The sequence below is a fragment of the Pleurodeles waltl genome, chromosome 3_1 (assembly GCF_031143425.1).
Source record: "Pleurodeles waltl isolate 20211129_DDA chromosome 3_1, aPleWal1.hap1.20221129, whole genome shotgun sequence".
In the NCBI taxonomy this organism is placed as follows: domain Eukaryota; kingdom Metazoa; phylum Chordata; class Amphibia; order Caudata; family Salamandridae; genus Pleurodeles; species Pleurodeles waltl.
Genome location: NC_090440.1, coordinates 1,590,431,188 through 1,590,451,200, shown reverse-complemented (window position 1 = coordinate 1,590,451,200; position 20,013 = coordinate 1,590,431,188). Strand labels below are relative to the sequence as shown.

At 44.4% G+C, this 20,013-nt stretch overlaps 1 pseudogene; it reads left to right on the top strand.

Moving 5' to 3' along the window:
* Window positions 1-1,969: 1,969 nt before the first annotated feature.
* On the top strand, window positions 1,970-13,447 carry LOC138283605 (large ribosomal subunit protein eL19-like; annotated as a pseudogene).
* Window positions 13,448-20,013: the final 6,566 nt, after the last annotated feature.

Here is a 20,013-nt window from a genome sequence, read left to right as displayed (position 1 = left end):
TAGAACACCCCACAATTGGCATACTGGTGCCCCCATATAAGTCCCTAGTATATGGTACCTAGGTACGCGGGCATTGGGCACCAGGGGTTCCTCATCAGCTACAGCATGTATTGTGCCGCCTTTGGGAGCCCATGCAAAATGTGTCCACACGCCTACCATTGCAGGATGCGTGAAAAGGTGCTTACACCCTTTCACTACAGGTCATTGCACCATGTCATTGTAAGTAACCCCTATGGCAGGCCCTCCGAGCCCAGAGGGTAGGGTGCAAGTACCTATGTGTGAGGGTACCCTTGCATGAGCAGAGGTGTCCCCACAAACTCCTGCTCCGTTTTCCTGGACTTCATGAGTGCGGGAAAGCCATTTTACCTGTGTACTGGAGTGGACTACCTATGTCCAGGTACATAATGGTAACTCTGAACCTGGACATGTGTGGTATCAAACATGTTGGAATCTTACCTCAATACTGTTGCCAGTATTGGTTGTATGATTACATGCACTCTGGGGGCTCCTTAGAGGACCCCCTAGTTTGCTCCTACCAGTTTGCAGGCTTTTCCCAGGCAGCCCGTGTTGCTGACACCGTACAGACAGGTTTCTGCCCTCATGCTGCTTGATCAGCTCAAGTCCAGGAAGGCAGAAAAAAGGACTCCCTTTGGGAGTGGGAAGCAATACCCTCTCCCTTTTTAAATAAGTGCTACATGGCTTGGGAGGGGTAGCCTCACCAAGCCACTGGTATGCTTTGAAGGGCACATTTGGTGCCGTCCTTGCATAAAATGGTTTGCACCAGTCCAGGGACCCCCAGCCCCTGCTCTGGTGCGAAACTAGACAATGGAAAGGGGAGTAAACACTCCCCTGTCCATCACCACCCCATCGGGTGGTGCCCAGAGTTTCTCCAGGTGGCCACATGATTCTGCCATTTTGAATCCAAGATAGGCAGAGGCCTCTGGGAGCATCTAAGTGGCCAGGACAGGCAGGTGAAATCACAGTCCCCCCCTGATAGGTGGTCATCCTGCTAGGTGGCCAATCCCCCTTTCTGGGCTATTTAGGGTCTCCCTCTGATTCAATGAGCAAGATTCCAGCAGGACTCCTCTGCATCATTTACTTCATCTTCTGGAGACTGGAACTGCAACTGGACCATTCAGGAACCAACAATCTGCATCCACAGTGACAACTCTGCTTGCAACATTGTTTCCACGGCTCCTTTCAGCAACTGCAACATTTCCCTAGCTGTGCATCATCTGAGGGTGACAAGTCTTCAGTCTGCATAAGAAGCAAGAGGGAATGTCCCTTGGAATAAAGGATTCACTCCCCTCCATCCGCAGGCACCAACTGCAGCGACAGCCGGCTGCGTGGATCTCCCCTCCTCCTTAGCTGCGTGGATCCTGCATCACAGGTGGTGGTCTGGAGTGGTCATCTTGGTCCTCTCTACCAGCTGTCCAACTTGGTAAATGGTAAGCCCTTGCCTCTCCAGGCAGGACAGCACCCCCGTGTAACTGCATCGCTTGCAGCTACAAAGGCTTGTTGGCCTCTCCTCCAAGTGATTTTCAGGCTCCGTGTACAGGACAGCACCCCCGTGTAACTGCATCGCTTGCAGCTACAAAGGCTTGTTGGCCTCTCCTCCAAGTGATTGTCAGGCTCTGTGTAGACGCAGCACTCTTCCCAGCAATGCACAGCCCTCTGCATGCTTCTCCAGCAATGTGGAACTCCTTTCTAGGTGTGCTATGTGGGCCTCACCGTGACTCCTGTGCTTGATGCCTGTGCATCACATGTGGGGAGCTGCCTATTCTTCCTGCAACTCTCGTCACTGATTAGGGTTACCCAGGACTCCGCTCCATGCGTTTGAGTCCTTCTGGACCTTGCTGGTCCCCGACAGCTCTGCATTCCTTCTCCAATGACATTTGCCTTTGACATGGCTTTTTGGTGGTTTTTCCACACTAGTGACCAACTGCACTCCTCCTTCCGGTGTGGGACAATGACTTTATCACTTCAGGAACTCTTCAGCTGCTCCAGTGCTGCACTGCTGATTGTCTTTGTTCGCCATCGAAATGGTCCTGGATCCACAGACAGGTGGGTAGTGGCTCCTGCCACGACTGGACAATCCAACGTGAACTGGACTTGGTCCCCTTACTTTACAGGTCTTCTTCTACCAGGATCCACCTTTGGTTTATTACAGTCTTGTCTGGGCCTTCTGAAGTCCTTTTGGTGGGTTTGGGAGAACTAGGTACTTACCTCTTTTCTCCTGGTTGCTGGGGGGCACTCTAGCATTTACCTTTTGGGATTCCTAGTTCCCTCAGCTCCCCTACACCGATTCCACTTCCTTGAGTGGGGGCCTGACTTTCCTATGCCACTTTCTTAGTATATGGTTTGGTCCCCCCTAGGGCCTTCAGTACTTACTATTGCTTTCACTGTTTTCTATTGCCTTTTGTGCTAATTTCTGGCACTTAATGTTTATATAATAGTGTGTTTACTTACTTCCAGTGGAGGTATTGCCTATATAGTATTTTGGTATTTGTGTTACCATAATACATAGTAAAGTACCTTTATTTTTGTAACACTGTATGGTTCTTTCATGTGTGTGGGTGATGTGTGACTACAGTGGTATTGCATAAGCTTTGCATGTCTCCTAGATAAGCTACTCATCCACAGCTACCTCTAGAGAGCCTGGCTTCCTAGACACTGACTACACCTAAATAATAGGGGATACATGGACCTGGTATAAGGTGATAACACCATAGGTGCTCACCACACATAACGCCAGCTTCCTACAAGAAGTAACTGAAAAATGAAAAATGAATGCTACAGAAATCAAGCACTGGCTAAGCTAATTGCTGAGCTATTAGCTTTGCCAATGTTTGTTTACACAGGCAAATTCGTGTACCCAAAAATGCATGCAGACGCATGTCTGGCAATCTCGGAAAGGTGTTCCAAGAGGGCATCCATGTGGCACGTTGCATGTTCACACACGTCATGATACACGTATGCATTGTGCCTTGTGCACATGTTATGATGCAGGTGTGCCCATGCTTCGTGGTGTGGCCACTGTTTAGTTTGTTTTTTCAGTTACTGTTCCAAGATGTCGGATCTTCACCTTGAAGCTGCAAATTAAAGAGAAGATTTCAATGCGTGTAGAAGTGCATTTTGAGAAAGTAGTAGCCCGGCAGCAAATTGTAGCTGCTTGGCCATCCAAAAGAAAAATAAACAAATACATTTAAAAGATAGATGTAATGAGGAGAGGCAATAAGTAATGGCGGAGTGATCTGGTTGTGAGAAGTAAGTGCTGAAGAGTGGTAAGAGAACATGGCAGGGATGGGCAATATTTTTCTAAAAACATTAAGCTAGGAGAGGTGTTAGTAATGTGTTGTGGAAAGCAGTTCAGGGGAGAGAAAATATATTGGAAACAACAGGTCTGGTCACCACACAGATAAAACGGTCAGTACCAAACACCTTATAAAGGTTGCTCCTTTCCCTATGGCACCCGTTTTTCAGCTGCTTTTATCAGCGCTCGTGCTGCTGCACCTCTCTTTAACTAATTATACATGATCGCCATCTTGAAACAGCATTTACGTACACACAACTTATTGTTTAACTGTTCCAAGAGGTAGAACTAGAGATATACAATGTATGTGTCAAACTTATGTTATTGTGACAACCTCTTATGAGCTACAGGCAGCATGGCTACCCATGTGTTTAAGGATGTTCTCAAACTCCCAAAGCTAACCTAGCCTTAGAACCCTACACATCACACCACACGCAGTACTCTGTAATATTACACATTAATAACATTACAATGATAGTAAAATGACTTCTAATGGCAAGGCCATCTTTTGTGGATTACTTGCGGTCACAACTCGAGCCATTTGCACTCTTTATTTAATAGCTAGTCATCATTTTCACTTGCACTACATGCAAGTATCACAATCAAAATCCAATTTACAATAACAAATAGAATTCTGAGGTGATGGAATTTGGAGAGAAGTTGGCAGAACAGTTTTTCATAAGGTAGTTGTTGCATAATAAGCTGCAAGTGCCCTGGATGTTTGGCTGGTACTACCACACCTCCCCAAACGTTAACAATACTGGGTATATCTATGAATAGAAGGATTGAAATACTGGAGAATAATGAGGTGCGCTCTGAAAAGACACAAAAAAAGTGTAATTACCTTGTTATTCATAAATCTGTGCCGGTTCCCCAAGCAATCCCCCAGTTTCCTCATGGGATTACAGTGGGCACTTCTGCTGCTAAAGAGTCCAGGTGAAATACCAAGATTCGTCTCACCTAAATTTTGTGGCGCTTTTACTGAAGGAGTGTGTCCAGCTAATTCCACATTTCTCTCTTTTTCCTCTATAGCCTTCATTGAAATGCGGCTGTCACCACCATGCACATCCGTAGGACTGCAGGCCACTATGAGGTGATGCAACGGGAATCATCCTTTCTGCAGCTCTCTAGTGCAAAGAACAGGGTGTGATCCTGAGAAACAGAATGTATTCCTTTCATATTCACTGACAAACACTCATGCAATGAGTCATATAATGAGTCTTACAGTTTCTCGTTATGGTTTAAATGAACACATTAGAATGAGAGACCAGTTCGTGGTTTATCGATGTGCAGAGTAAAAATATGAACAATGTCTAGCAGAGAAAAGCCAGGAACCATGTAAAAGTGGATTTTCTACACTAACTATCGTGATGAAAGCCAATGTGATGTATTTAGTGACGTCCATACAGACCTTGGTCGTAAATAAAGAAAATTTCACTAAGCACATTTTTCATAAAATTCTATTCCACGTGAAAGATGCTGGGACAGAAGCATGACCAATATCAATCCACAAAGGGGTTTCAGCATCCATATGTAAAATGAAAGCCTCTTGGTATGACCTGAAACCTGGAAACCTAAATACATCCTTCAGGTTGGAATGTGAGTTGTGAAATTTTTTTTATTTTCTCATTTCCAGTAAGAAAAGTTTGATGGAATTGTATATTTTTTCGTATCTAAGGGCAAGAGTGAAGTGAACCAGTGAATATTAAGTGATGATATGTGCTGAAGACATATTGATTCTTCTATCAAATGTAGATTCATCTGTCCAAACTATTTTTTTAACATGTAGAAGGTTACATGCTTCCCATAACTTTAAAGGCTGCAGGAAATCACTTTTTCAAAAAGAAAATGTTGGAATTGTTAAAATATTATTATGATAGTGGTATCACTAACATGTGTTATACCTGTTTAATACCATGCTGTTTTTCCAACTATCTATCGAGAATGACACCTTCCACCTTCTTCAATTTGCACATTCAACCTAATTATAATAAATCTTAGCATAGGTAGCCAATTCAAAGTTGCTCTTGGTTATGTGTTTCTTCTGTCGTAGTAAAACTACAGAGTAACCATCTGCTTGTTTGATCCAATAATATTCACGGTTACAATTATAAAAAGAAAACAAAATCTCCCCATGCATACAAATGTTCACTGCGGTGTACTACAGTGTATTTCATTTATCAGCTGACCAACTGTATGTGCTTAGAACTGCAACACATACAATCTGTTGTTCCTGGCCAGTTCAGGAGAGTTAGGTTTGGTGCTAAATATATCAGTGGAAGGGATGGCGTTCTCAGTTAGGGCTTCTCCTCGTTCAAGATTCCTGGTGCATCCAGCCTGCACTGACATTCTGCCAGACATTAAAACCTATCCACACCCTGTTAGAGCCTTCTTGGGTGGAGTGGAAGTGCTCCATGGTGAGTAAAATCTTGTTTTCCGCAAAAGCCTCGTCTGTGTTTCCCTTCTTCCTACTCTGAAAACGATGTGTTAAAAAATGTGGTCATTCCTTTAATTGAAGCAAGCTGGTGCCACAATTAGAGGACCAGCTTATCTCAATGGATGTTGTCAGATGATCTTCTGCCACGTTCTTGAATTTCTACATTGAGCCATTCTATGTAATTAGCATAATCAAAAGAATTACCAGGCTGCCTTCTAACAGATAAATGTCCTCAACAAAATACAAATATTTCTGACCACTCACACATTTGCCTCTGTGTATGATCAATGGCAGCACACATCTCATCTCCTCATTTTGGAAAAAAAACCTCCTTGTGTGCTGATTCCATGGTAGCATCTGATCAATCGCACCTGACCTTCCTGAAACCCAGACTGCCCCAGTGAAACAGACACTCATCTGGGGTTATAACCAAACCATGAACCTTTTAAGTCTGGTGACCCTGAAGACCACAAAGAAAAAAAACAAAATATTCTTTCAGGCATTAACTAAAGACCTCTCTGTTTGCCTTCCACTTCCCACCCTCTTGTTTCACATAAGTCTCATTGTAGACTGTGCATTGAGTCATGTCACCCTCAATCCAATGTAAAGAGTTGCACTTGCCTACTATAGGGGCTTGTCTTTAGTATATGAATATCAAATAAAATATAATAATATAGAGTGATGAAAAAATTTAGTTATGGTGATAAGATGATACTGTCATGTCCTAGGAACACTATCTGTTGGTCCCTTGAGTGGTGAGACCCAAAACCCAACTCCAGTCTTTCAGAAGCTTTGCATGTCATCACATGGATAATGGGGTGGTGTAGGAAAATGCCTCTCATGGCATGGTTACCCCCTAACTTTTTGCCTTTTGTTGATGCTAGTCATGATTGAAAGTGTGCTGGGACCCTGCTAACCAGGCCCCAGCACCAGTGTTCTTTCCCTAAACTGTACCTTTGTCTCCACAATTGGCACAGCCCTGGCACCCAGATAAGTCCCTTATAAGTAGTAACCCTGGTACCGAGGGCCCTGTGGCCAGGGAAGGTCTCTAAGGGCTGCAGCATGTATTATGCCACCCTGGGGACCCCTCACTCAGCACATGCACACTCCCTCATAGCTTCTGTGTGCTGGTGGGGAGAAAATGACTAAGTCAACAAGGCACTCCCCTCAGAGTGCAATGCCCACAACCCACTGCCTGCGGCATAGGTAAGTCACCCTTCGAGCAGGCCTTACAGCCCTAAGGCAGGGTGCACTATACCACAGTTGAGGGCATAGTTGCAGGAGAACTATGCCCCTACAGTGTCTAAGCCACATCTTAGACATTGTAAGTGCAGGGTAGCCATAAAGAGTATATGGTCTGGGAGTTTGTCAAACACAAACTCCACAGTTCCATAATGTCTACACTGAATACTGGGAAGTTTGGTATCAAACTTCTTAGCACAATAAATCCACATTGATGCCAGTGTGGGATGTATTGAAAAATGCACACAGAGGGCATCTTAGAGATGCCCCTGTATACCAGTCCAAATGCTAGTGTTAGGCTGACCTGTTCCCGACAGCCTGCCACATCCAGACTGGCCACATGGGGTGAGTGCCTTTGTCACTCTGTGGCGAGCAACAAAGCCTGCACTGGGTGGAGGTGCTTCTCACCTCCCCCTGCAGGAACTGTAACACCCGGTGGTGAGCCTCAAAGGTTCAAGCCTGGTGTTACAGTGCCCCAGGACACTCCAGTTAGTGGAGATGCCCGCCCCTCCGGACACAGCCCCCACTTTTGGTGGCCAGTCTGGAGGACATAATGAGAAAAACAAGGAGGAGTCACCCACCAGTCAGGACAGCCCCTAAGGTGCCCTGAGCTGAGTTGACCCCTGCCTTAGGAAATCCTCCCTCTTGTTTTGGAGGATTCCCCCCAATAGGACTAGCGATGTGCTCCCCTCCCCACATGGAGGAGGCACAAAGAGGGTGTAGCCACCCTCCAGGACAGTAGCCATTGGCCTCTGCCCCCAGACCTAAACACACCCCTAAATTGAGTATTTAGGGGTGACCCTGAACCCAGGAAATCAGATTCCTGCAACCTGAAGAAAGAAGAAGGACTGTTGACATGAAAGCCCCACAGAGACAACAGAGATAACAACTGACTTGGCCCCAGCCCTACCGGCCTGTCTCCAAAACCCATCCAGCGTCAGTTGTGATGGAGTAACTGGTCTGCCGAGATCTAAATCAGGCACCTAACTTGTAACAAGTTACATGACCTACGTTCTGAGGTTTTAATTGTCAGTATCTGAACATCCTTGTTTCCCAATGCACTAATAGTTTCCACGTTCAAGAGCTCTCTGTAGTCTCTATTCTATATTCTTTATGAGAACTGGTACTGTTGGAATGTAGAATCTATTCAAGTCAACCACTTACAGAGAGTTAGGGTGTGATCTTGAGAATTTCAGATGTGCCTTCCTTTTCTCACGCACAGATTAAATAAAGTGTAATTTTACTTACCTTCTTGCACTGAGGCTCACATGACAAGTAAGCTCATAATACAGCTTTCCGTGGAAATCCCCACCGATACTAGCATAACAAGTGGTGGAGTTATACCACCTTACAGTATTATTGCAGGTGAGCCACATCAATTCTACCAGGCAAAACCTGGTTCGATTTATCCTCAAAAAAGGCATAGAGTGTAGGAAAATCATGCACAAATCAGTGAGAGAAGAATGATTATGTCGTGTTTTTTCCCATTCCATAGGGGATCTGAATGAGATTACTTGCAAACCAAAGGTAATATCACATGGCAGAATTATAGATACTCGCAATATCACTAAAAGTGGGTGTGGTATCACTGCACATAGCTCAGTGATTATAATATAGGCTGTGAGCAGACCCACACCGTGCCCAATTATCGCCTGCTGCCTTCTGGGATTCACTGGTTCCATTGCTACCCAACGTTCCTCCGTTGACAGGACAGCGGCATTTTCCCTTGGCCTATATGAGCGCTCCCTCGACAAGTAGATCTGTCTCTGGTGCATTCTTTTGCAGTTATATTGACTTTTTTCCGTTTAAAGTTTTGCTTTATTAAAGATCATAGACTGCTTGCCAGAAAAATTGTTAATGGCACAGAAATACAGCTTTAAAAGTGACAAGCTGTACATTGTATCCATTCCTACAAGTGGAAGGGAGTGTCGGGTCACGAAAACTTTCCTAGACGAAATCATCTCAAGGACATTCTTTATCTTCAACTTTCTGAAAGAACTGTATGGACAAATGAGGAAGAAACCACCCTTAGAAAGTTAGGACAGTGCGCGGCTGTACATCTCAAGAGGCGAATTAATGCAATTTGTCTGCGAAAGTCAGAGTGAGTACAGAATAAATCATTGCCTCTGACAAATGTGCCTCCCTGGTACAATTTATTCTACTTTCAAAATGTGAATAAAGCCAATTAGCTTTGTAAGTGCACTGTTTCATCTTTGGAGAGTTGGGTAAATTAAAAAAGGATATTTTTTTAAAGTGGCTTCATCCCTTATGTGCAGTTTCAAACATTTTCATAGAGATTTTAGAGCAGTGGTTACCAGCCTGTGGTCCGGGGACCCCTGGGGGTCCGTGAAGCCTCCCCACTGGATCCGCGACTGTTCAGAAAATTAAATAATATTAACAGATTAGGTTCCTAGCTTTCAGTAATGACTCAGTGGGGGGGTCCCCAGGTTTCGATAATGATTCAGCGGGGGTCCCCGGGTTCCAGTAATGATAAAGTGGGGGTCCACAGAAGTCAAAAGGTTGGGAACCACTGTTTTAGAGCATAACTTGATAGATAAGGTCAACTGTACCTGTGTACAAAGCACATATATACCAAGGTAAATGTAGATTCACAATCTAGTCGAGGGGAAAGATTTTCGCATTCTTAAATTATTCCTCTTCTAATTTTGCTCCATTCCTCTTTATAGAGTTGTTGCTATAGGACTAAAGAAATACAGTAGACTATATTAGACGTGAACACTTAGCATTTGAAATCTACACAGCCTGTGAAACAATTTTACTGAGACTGTTTAAGACTATGGGCCTTATTTCGAATTGGGCAGACACAATACTCCGTTACAAAGATGGTGGCTATCCCGTTCATCATATTACAAGTGCCTATAGCAAGTGCCTACAGCCTACAGCGTTTAGACAGATTATCCCTTCCACCAAACTATAAGAAAGTACCCAAGTTTTACTCATGTCTAAGTGGGCTTTGTTTTTAATGGTTGATGATCAGCAAGCAAAGGGCTGATCGTTTCAGAAAAATATTTGATCTTGTTTCATCAATTTTTTTCATTGTATCATATTGTATGGTTTTGTAGCAATGGTTTTAAAGGACTTTGAAGATAAACTATCACTGGAGAAATGTTTCTATTCTCAGAACTATGGGCCAGATGTATCAAACATTTTGATCACTAAAATGCATTTTGCTGTGTAACAAATCCAATTTGGGACTACATACAGATTTGGTATTAGGAAGGGGCGTGTCAAGGACGTCACTTCCTAATACCGAATCGCAGAGGTATGTATGATTGTTTTGTGACTGTGATCGCAAAACAATCTCAGTTACCACCAATTTCAAATTGGTGGGAACCCATTTGCAAAGAGGAAGGGGTCCCCAAGGGACTTGTTCCCCTTTGTGAATGTATGCGAAAACGTTTTTTAAGAGCAGGCAGTTACTTTTAAAAAATGAAAAGAAAACTATTCCTTTTTCATTTTTAAATGCATCCCGTTTTCCTTTAAGGAAAACAGGCTGCATTTAAAAAAAAAAAAGATTGCTTTATTGAAAAGCAATCACAGACATGGTGGTCTGAGGAGCCCAGTAGGCCACCATCCCTGTGATTATAGCCATTCGCAATGGTTCGCAAATTGCGACCTAACTCATGAATATTAATGAGGTAGGTCAATTTGCGAGCCCTTGCGAATCGCAGTATGAAACTCCTGGCATTTCATACATTCTAATAGCGATTACTTAGTTGCGATTCACTATAAATCGCAATTATGTAATCGCTATTGTGAAGAATAATACATCTGGCCCTATATTCTGTATTTTGCAGAAGGAAAGAGATGTAAGACTGCCCACAATGTGGGCTGGTATCCCTGTTTGAAAAAATAAATGCCATATAAGGGATGCTCTAAGGTCGAGTTAGGTGAGTAGTTCATGCATGTATTCTGAATGTCCGCTAAGTCATAACTAGCTAAGTATGCACAAGAATTTGCTTCTCCTTTCACACACTTCTGTGTGCGCCTGAGAAAACTCTTGAATAATCCATTCCTCAGCCAGCATAAAACATCTGAACTCATTAAACCTTTTTGTAGAGGATGCACAGAAACAAAATAAAAAAATATTTCAATTAAAATGTAAAAAAGAACATAAATATTTATCATTTAATTTCTACACACTTTCCTCCCTATGCTTAAGACCGGGAAATTAGAGGAACCTTCACATTCCACTGTAAATCATTATGACTTACATCGTATTTAATCTGTATGACCTCTGAGAAAATTGTGAAAACATTATGCAAAATAAGACATTTCTGGCACTATCTTCAGTGAAATTTGAAAGTCGTAGAGTCTGAAAAGAAATTCTAATTTGTTCTAAATTATTACTATGATTTCACAGTGGCTGTGTGCCAAACAAAGCAACCCCCCAACGGTGGTGGGGGTTTACTCACCCCAAGAGCACTTTGAGAAAATGGTGAGCTTTCATCACATTTTACCCTTGAATAAAACCTAAAAAGCCATAGATAGTACTGGGTGTTCAGAAAACGCAGTTTCACATTGCCTACCATTTTACATCACATGATTTTTAACTTCTGTTTTGCAGTTCTTTGCATTTTTACTTGTAGCTTTTGCTGAATAAATGCAGTGCCCATTGTAATGAATAAGGTTCTCATAATCCCAAGCCCTACTCAGCCTAGCTACAGATTTTTCAGGTTTGCATATCAGTACTCTAGCTGAGGTTACAGAGGCAAACAGGTTCTGATGGCAGAAATGTTAAAATAGTCACACTGGCTAGGTTTTCAGACACCAGTAGTTATAATTGTCACTTTCTTTCCTTTTCTTACTTCAGTTTCTGCACTGCCTTGAATATGCTAAAGATTCAGAAGAGGTTTGCGTCACGCATGCAGTTGTGTGAAAAATGTATCTGTCCATGCTATGCAGATGCAAGTCATGATGTGAATCCACAAACTCATAGGTATCAGCATTCCAGATGCTGCAACAATGAGTAAACAACCTTTGTTAAATGTGCAGTGATTCACATAGAACCTAGAAAATATTGGTCTTGTGTGCCAGCAGATAATCACCATGGTCGTAGCACGTGGCCTTATTCCTATTGGTACAAAGAGTCTATGGGCCTCATTCTGACTTTGGCGGGCGGCGGAGGCCGTCCGCCAAAGTACTGCCGTCAGAATACCGCTGCGCGGTCAAAAGACCGCCGCGGTAATTCTGAGTTTCCCGCTGGGCTGGCGGGCGACCGCCAGAAGGCCGCCCGCTAGCCCAGCGGGAAACCCCCTTCCATGAGGATGCCGGCTCCGAATGGAGCCGGCGGAGTGGAAGGGGTGCGACGGGTGCAGTTGCACCCGTCTCGATTTTCAGTGTCTGCTTGGCAGACACTGAAAATCTTGGTGGGGCCCTGTTAGGCCCCGCGACACCTGTTACCGCCAGCCAGGTTCTGGCGGTCAAAACCGCCAGAGCAAGGCTGGCGGTAAGGGGGTCGGAATCCCCATGGCGGCGCTGCCTGCAGCGCCGCCATGGAGGATTCCCCAGGGCAGCGGGAAACCGGCGGGACACCGCCGGTTTTCCGTTTCTGACTGCGGCGGTACCGCCGCGGTCAGAATGCCCATAGATGCACCGCCAGCCTGTTGGCGGTGCATCCGCGGTCGTTGGCCTGGCGGTAGTCTACCGCCAGGGTCAGAATGACCCCCTATGTGTTATGACCATTCTGATTGGTTACTGAAAGATAATCAGAATGTTGTGGGACAGCCTACTCCTCTCCTGTAAACGTCTTGTGGTCCATGGAGACAAGGGTAACCATGAAACAAGCTTTTACAGTGTTTGCATAGGAAATCCCCCCGAGTTTTTTAGTTTGCCTGTGGAAATAATATTGACACATTGTTCTCTCAATTTAGCTCTTGGGTGAGCTACAAATATCATGCCTATGTCACATGGTTCAGTTTTCAGTGAAACATGGTTAGTCTTACACTGGGGCAAGAAAAGAGTATGACTGGATTGATGAAACAAATGAGATTGCCAATACAAACTCTCAGCAAATCAAAAAGCTGGTGAAATACAGGTTGAATAACAAGTTTACTTTCAGTAAGTACAGGCACATAGGCACTGGTAAGAGGAAGAGAACGTCAATGGCAATGCAAATGCCAAAGAAGATGTCATCCAATAGAAGGGTGAGACTCCTGCACCACCTGCTTCATAGATACCTTGATCAAAGAAGATTATGCACCGTTGTCTTTATGTGAAGGTCAAAGGTAAACTGCTCAGAAACAAGCACATCTTAATGGAGTCAATCACACACTGAAGGCAAACTAAGACCGAAAGAACTAAAATCGCAAGAATCTAGAAGCTGAAAATCACAAGTTTAGGACTAAGCAAGCTCTCCAGAAATGTGATGAATGTCTGAAAGCTGAGAAGAGTTCATAACTACACTCTCTAGAAAGGACGGCACGAAGAAATAGTCTGTCCTAATATAGTCAATTCAACATCCATTACAAAAAATAAAACACCCCCGCATTATATGAATGTACTCCACATGCAATAATTTTGACTCGTGACATCTGAAATTAAACACTCAGGATGGTTTATCGAAATGAAATGAATAATTTCTGGTTTCGTCGCAATATTTCTCAACTCGCCATTATGGATTTAGGCACTCAATTTTTGCTCGAAATAAGTGGAAATATTATTTGATAGGTGCAATCAGCATTGAAGTTAAAAAAAAGTGATCTATTTTCTGTATGACATAAAAATACAAGTGCATTTAAATTGCCGTGTTAATAGGTGCACTAAATTAATACGTTAGAAATTCAACATTCAAAGCGTACTTTTTTATGGGCTGCTTAAAAATGTGAAAATACATTAACAGAGGCCAATGTTGTGCTCCAAGACTGTTACGTATAAAAGGAAGATCAACAATATGAATATTATCAGATCTTTGACCATTTCTCATTATGCTTTATGCAGTTTCTTTAAAACCGGCGATTTCCGACAGAACTAATGGCAATGATAAAATCTGAATACTTGCCCACTTAGCCTTGAAAATATTTAACACTATTTCCCTTTTTAAGCCGTGTTCTTCTGATGTTTATGCTTGCAAAGATTTTGACATGGCTAAAAATATGCTCCATCTTCACAATGCTTTTCCGGCATCAGTTTAAGATGATTTCCGGGGGATGAGAGCCCTTTGACGTAGATCTCTGTAGCGTTTCCGAGAATTTTGACACCACGTTAATTGAGGAGCGCTAAGGAGGAGAATAGAAGTGTCTCAAGTTTAAGGAACCTGCAATCAGCAAAGAGGGTGATAATTTTTGTATGTGCATGATATGAACCTGTTAGAGGATAAGTCCGGGTTAGTTTACATTAAGAATACAAAACCTAAAATATGAACGTAAGCAAATGCTTCAGTTTAGCGGAAACTGAAGTAAGACTTGATAATGAAAAACAATATCCGTATTGGTCAGTGACATGAGTTTACTTGGGAGTAATTTAGCCCTGAAATATTACAATCAACACAGATTTCAGTATTCAGTCTTAGGAAGATGGAATCTCTATCCATTTTTAACATTGTTTCTTCTACAATATTTAAATATGCTACGGGGAGAGACAAGTTTATGACTGTGATGGTTCAAACATTTAGTGGAAAACAAGTTAGAAATATTGCTTTGGTCTCTTTTATTTTTTACTTATATGGCATTGCATCTGAGATTAAAACTGTTGCACTTATGAAATTGTGTTATGCATAGCCGCTACCCTTCCAAAAGCACACCGTTCATTTTTCGCTATGGTGCATTTAAAAAACATGGTTCTGCATTTACTATGACTTAGCAAAGGTGTTCTTTCAATGTTAAGCGCCTACCAACATTAGCATGAGAAAGTTATTTTGCACTGACACTTGATACAAGTGCAGTACCACATTTCATTGCTGATAATCTATGCAAACGGGACCCACAAGCAAAAACATTACAAACACTTGAGGATCCCATGCAAAACTGTATCTATTAAACTGTATCTGCCCACAAACATAAAGTTGGATATCGAACACAGGCACAATAATTTGTGTGTGTGTGTGTGTGTATATATATATATATATATATATATTTCCTCTTCAGCCCTCCCTAATTTATATTTTGAAATATCAATTTTTCCCTGAGGAAGATCTCAATAAACCTTTCTGTTCCACCAAGAGATCGAAACGCGTGGGCATACAGCAAATGTATGGATGTGCCATCATAGTTTAACTCTATATAAAACCTGATACTTGTGATGGTGTAATGCTAGGTGTTTAATCACCGACTCCATCTTGACCGCTGACTCCATTTTGTACTTAGCTTCAGGTGCCATCACAGCAGCAGACCAGGATTTTTCCACACAGAGCTTGTTTTCCACACTGAACTTGTTTTCACTCTTGCCCTCCTGCCTCAGCCGTTCACAGTTCCTCAGCTTGGTGCTGGCAAGTATGATGGACTTAACCCCTATAGTGAAGCATTTTGATTCTTAATTATGTAGCTTGACCATACATATATTCACTGCATATATCGGAGTGTTAAAGTGGCTGGCTATGTTGGCGGTTTCCGCCACGGTCGTAATCCCATTTTTTTCTCCACCGGACTGTTTGCGGTATTACCGCCGCTTTAACACCGACCACCAGGGTTGTAATGAGGGCCAAAGTATGTTTGGACATCTGAATTTTGGCCCGAGAACCTTGGATCCGGTATTAGTCAAGTAAAACATGTGAAGAATCTCGGGTTCAAGTCCATAACAGCACTTTTCCTAATCCCACGTACTCAGAATGGATCAAGGTCATGTTTTTTTTATAGCTCAAGGTGTTGAGGGTAAACTTGTCTTCAATTACACACAAAAAGAATCTTGGCTGTTGTTGAATTCAGTCTGGTGCAGATTTGACTACTGTAACTCCCTTCTAGGGGATTCTTCTATCACACCCAGGTCCTACCGTCCTTGTCCCCTTCATTATGAAATGGAAAGAAATCTCGCCGTGACAGAAAAAAGAACACGAGGAATGCTGTGTACCCAACCCGCCCCCACAGAGGAATACATAACCATGTACTTACCCAGCATTCCTCCTGTTGTTTTTTCTGTCAGTGACAGGGTAACAAGGCGGTGCAGAAGTGGGTACTTGATCGGCGTGATAGCTTCCTCCGGCTGGGTGGTGGGGAAGCTTGCTGCCGCTGTGTTTTCTGCTCAAGCGGCTGGCCTCAGTGCAGTTACAGTCTCCGGTTTCTGCTGAAGGGCTGCTGGGTGGTTCCTTTGGTCGGCTCTTTGCGGCTGGGCCGGCTTCATATTGTGGAAGTGCGTCCTCTGCTTCCGGGTTCCTGCTTCCTTCGGTAAACGTTGCAGTAATGTTGGGGCAGGCTCTGTGGTGTGCCAATGGGTGTCAGGTATTCTTTTTTCTTTATTTTAATGTGTTTTTAGTGTTTTTGGCATTTTCATGGACCTCTTGCGGTGGCTATTTTTTCTGGGGCTCCTGTTAGAGGTGGAGCCTCAGCTGCTTGTCATTTTCCCCCTCTTTTTTTGGGGGGGGGCTTTTTAAACTCTCCTTGCTTTTGCTCATGGTCAGTTGCTGGCTCCTGTCCTTGGATGCTCTGCGTGTGTCAGTATGGGAAAACACATGTCAAAAGAATGTATGTGGAGGTTTCTCCCTTCTCCTCTTCTTCTTTTTACGCCTCCTCTTCCCATGGGCATGTTCGGAGGAGCAGTAAGAGGGATGATGCTCACCAACGCAAACTTATTCGAGAGTCCTTGTTGAAATTTCAAGTCACTCCTCCTGTTGTGGTTCCGGCTGGGGTGGCTGCTTCTACCTCGTCCAGTCCTGAGTTGGAGGGTCCTTCTCAGGAGGAGCAGATGGGCAAATATATTTACAAAGAGTTGTTGCCTCCTTTGGTGAAACATGTTAAGATGAACATGGACTTTCCTGATGATGAAGTTCCTGAAACTTCCTCTGGCTCTCTTTTGCACCAATTTCAGAGTTCTGTGCCTGTGGATGTGATGTCCCTATTCATCCTTGTATCCAGGAGGTGATTAAGAGGGAGGGGAGAGACCCTGACAAGATTATTCTTCGCCATTTCATGGCCAAGTTGTACCCTTCGCAAGATATGGCCCAGGTGTTGCCTGATTCAGTACCTATTGACTCTTTTGTCACCAGTTTGGTTGGCCACACGTTGTTGGGTGAGGATGCTGTGATTCAGGATTCGGTGGACAAAAATGTGGATATGTCCCTGAAGAAATCTTATGCTGGGACTCATTTGGCTTTGAGGGCTGGCATTTATGGAACTTACATTGCTCAATCTTTACTGTCATATCTCAAAGCCTTGAATAGTGCTCTGGATGGGTCCTCGCACAGTTCTGGGCTCATGTCCCTTACTGAACGTCACGTTGAATTCCTGTCTGACATTTCCTTTGATGTAGTGCGGCCACCGGCTCTGGCGGAGGGGCCTTGTGTGTCTGCTTGCCGGAATCTTGTTCTGCGGGATTGGAAGACAGATGCTGCACAGTGTGCTTCTGCTTTGCAGCTTCCTTTCCAAGGCAATGTGTTGTTTGGGGCAGAATTGGAGAAAAAATTGCATAAACTTTTTAAGGAGAAGAAGCATTCTTCTTCTTTCCTGTCCACCTTGGGAGATCAACTTTTGTTTCATAAAAAGTCTCCAGTTCAGGCTCCCTCCAGGCATCAGTTGTTGAGGTCACAAGGCCGATTCCCACTGGGTAGGGGCAGGGACAAGAAGCACAAATCCCCCTCTCCTTCTCCTAAGTCTCGTTCCTGACTATATGACTGTTCCAGGTCCCGCGGTCAGGGTCGTATGCAGCATTTTTTTCCAGCATGGACTCTCACCTCCTCGGATTTGTGGGTTCTGGACATTGTTCGCCATAGTTCTCGGATCGAGTTTCCGACTGTTCCACTTCCGTCGGGGTGCGTCCCACTCCTTGGCCCTCAGTTGGTGGCAAACAGGAGGCACTACGACTGGGCATCAGTTCCTTGCTGCAGAAGAAGGCAGTGATGCCAGTCCTGATGTCAGAGAAGGGTCATGGTTTCTATTCCATAATCTTCTTGGTTCCAAAAAATACAAGGGGCTTCAGGCTGGTTTTGGATTTGAAAGCTCTGAACAGATTTGTCCGCCATGTCCCCTTTAAGATGGAGACTTTGCAGAGAATCATTTCTTTGGTACTTCAGGGTCATTTGCTGTACACCCTGGATCTTCAGGATGCTTAGTACCATGTTCCAGTACCTCCATCATCTCAGCAAAATCTCCGGTTCTGTCTCTAGGGGTGTCATTACCAGTTCAGAGTCCTTCCATTTGGCCTCAGGCCTGCTCCACGTGTGTTCACGAAAGTGTTGGCTCCCCTGGGGGCCTCCTTGCATCTCCAAGGTGTCCATTTATACCCTTATCTCGATGACTGGTTGATTCACGCTCCCTCTCCAGCCCAGCTTGTACAGGACCGTTAGTTGATTTATTCGACTCTGCAGCGCCATGGGTTTCTCCTGAACTGGGACAAATGCCAGCTGCCTCCGTCTCAGGATCTGACATTTATTGGGGCTCTCTTCTGCACAGATCTCAACATAGTGTTTCTTCCAGTGTCCCGGATACATGTCTTGCAGTCTCTTGCTCTCGAGTTCCTGTTGCAAGAGTCTGCCCCGGTGCGATTGTGGCTTCGGTTGTTGGGTCTCATGACTGCAGCAGTCTTTTCTGTTCCCTGGGCTCGATTTCATCTCCGTCCTTTGTGGGTTCATCTGCTATCATGTTGGGATCCTCAATTGCAACTGTACAACCAGGAAGTTCCTGTCTCCTTGAGGGTTCACAAGGATCTGCATTGGTGGACATTGGGCTCCAATTTGGAGAAAGAAGTTCCTCTGCAACCCTCTCCTCCTGTGGTGTTGACTACGAATGGCAGCTCTTTGGGGTTGAGGGGAAACCCCGGGCAACAAGTCTCTTCAGGCCCGCTGGTCTCCGCTCGGGAGGGGAGGCGTTCCTCCAATTGGAAGGAGCTCATGGCTGTCTTCCGGGCCTGTATGGAGTTTCATCATGCTCTCATGGGTCATCACTTGGTGGTTTGTTCCGACAACATGGTCACAGTAGCCTACATCAACCAGGGTGGGATTCGTCCAAGTCTCTCAATCTGGTGGCGCAGCTGTTGTTTCACTGGGGTGAGCACTACCTTCAGTCACTGGTTGCTGTACATGTGCGGGGCTGGACAATGGTGTGGGGGACTCTCTCAGCAGGTGTTTACCCCCATTACCGGAAATGTCTCTTTCCCAGGAGGCATTTCTGAGGGTGTGCGGGAAGTTTGGTGTGCTCTACCTCAACCTCTTTTCTTCCCGGCTCAATGCTCAGGTTCTTCTTTTCTGCTCTTGGGTTCCTCAGTCAGGGGCATGTGGAATGGATGCATTGACAGTTCCTTGGCCAGACAGGCTGTTGTATGTATTCCCGCCTCTTTCACTCATTCCCAGGTTTCTGGTCCGCTTTCTATGGGAGGACAGCTGTGTAATTCTGGTGGTTCCTTTTTGGCTTTGGAGGTCTTGGTTCCTGGTGGTCCGGTTGCTGTCTGTTCAGGGTCCTTGGTTTCTTCCTCTGTTCCCCTTCCCTCTACGGTCTGTTCCAGCTCTTCCTCTGCAGAAGCTTCGGCTTTCGGTCTGGAAGTTGAAAGGCAAGGGTTGCAGCACAAGGGAGTTCCCAGGCATTTAGAGGTGGCCATTCAACAGTCCCGTAGACCATCTACTTTGAAATCTTATGCTCGGCATTGGGGTCATTTTCAGAAATGGTGTTTTCCTCTTGGTTTGTCTCCATTGGGTTGTTCCTTGCCTATGGTTCTTCAATTTTTATGGGAAGGTTTTGAGAAGTGCCTGTCTGTCTCTACCTTGCGTGCTCAGTGGGCGGCTATTAAAGCTTTTCAGGCTCCATGGGGTAATTTCGCAGATTTAGAAAATTTGGTTTATCGTCTATTGAAAGGCTTTTCTCTTTCCTGTCCTCTGGTGAAACCTCTTTTTCCTTTGTGGGATTTACCTCTGTGCTTCGTT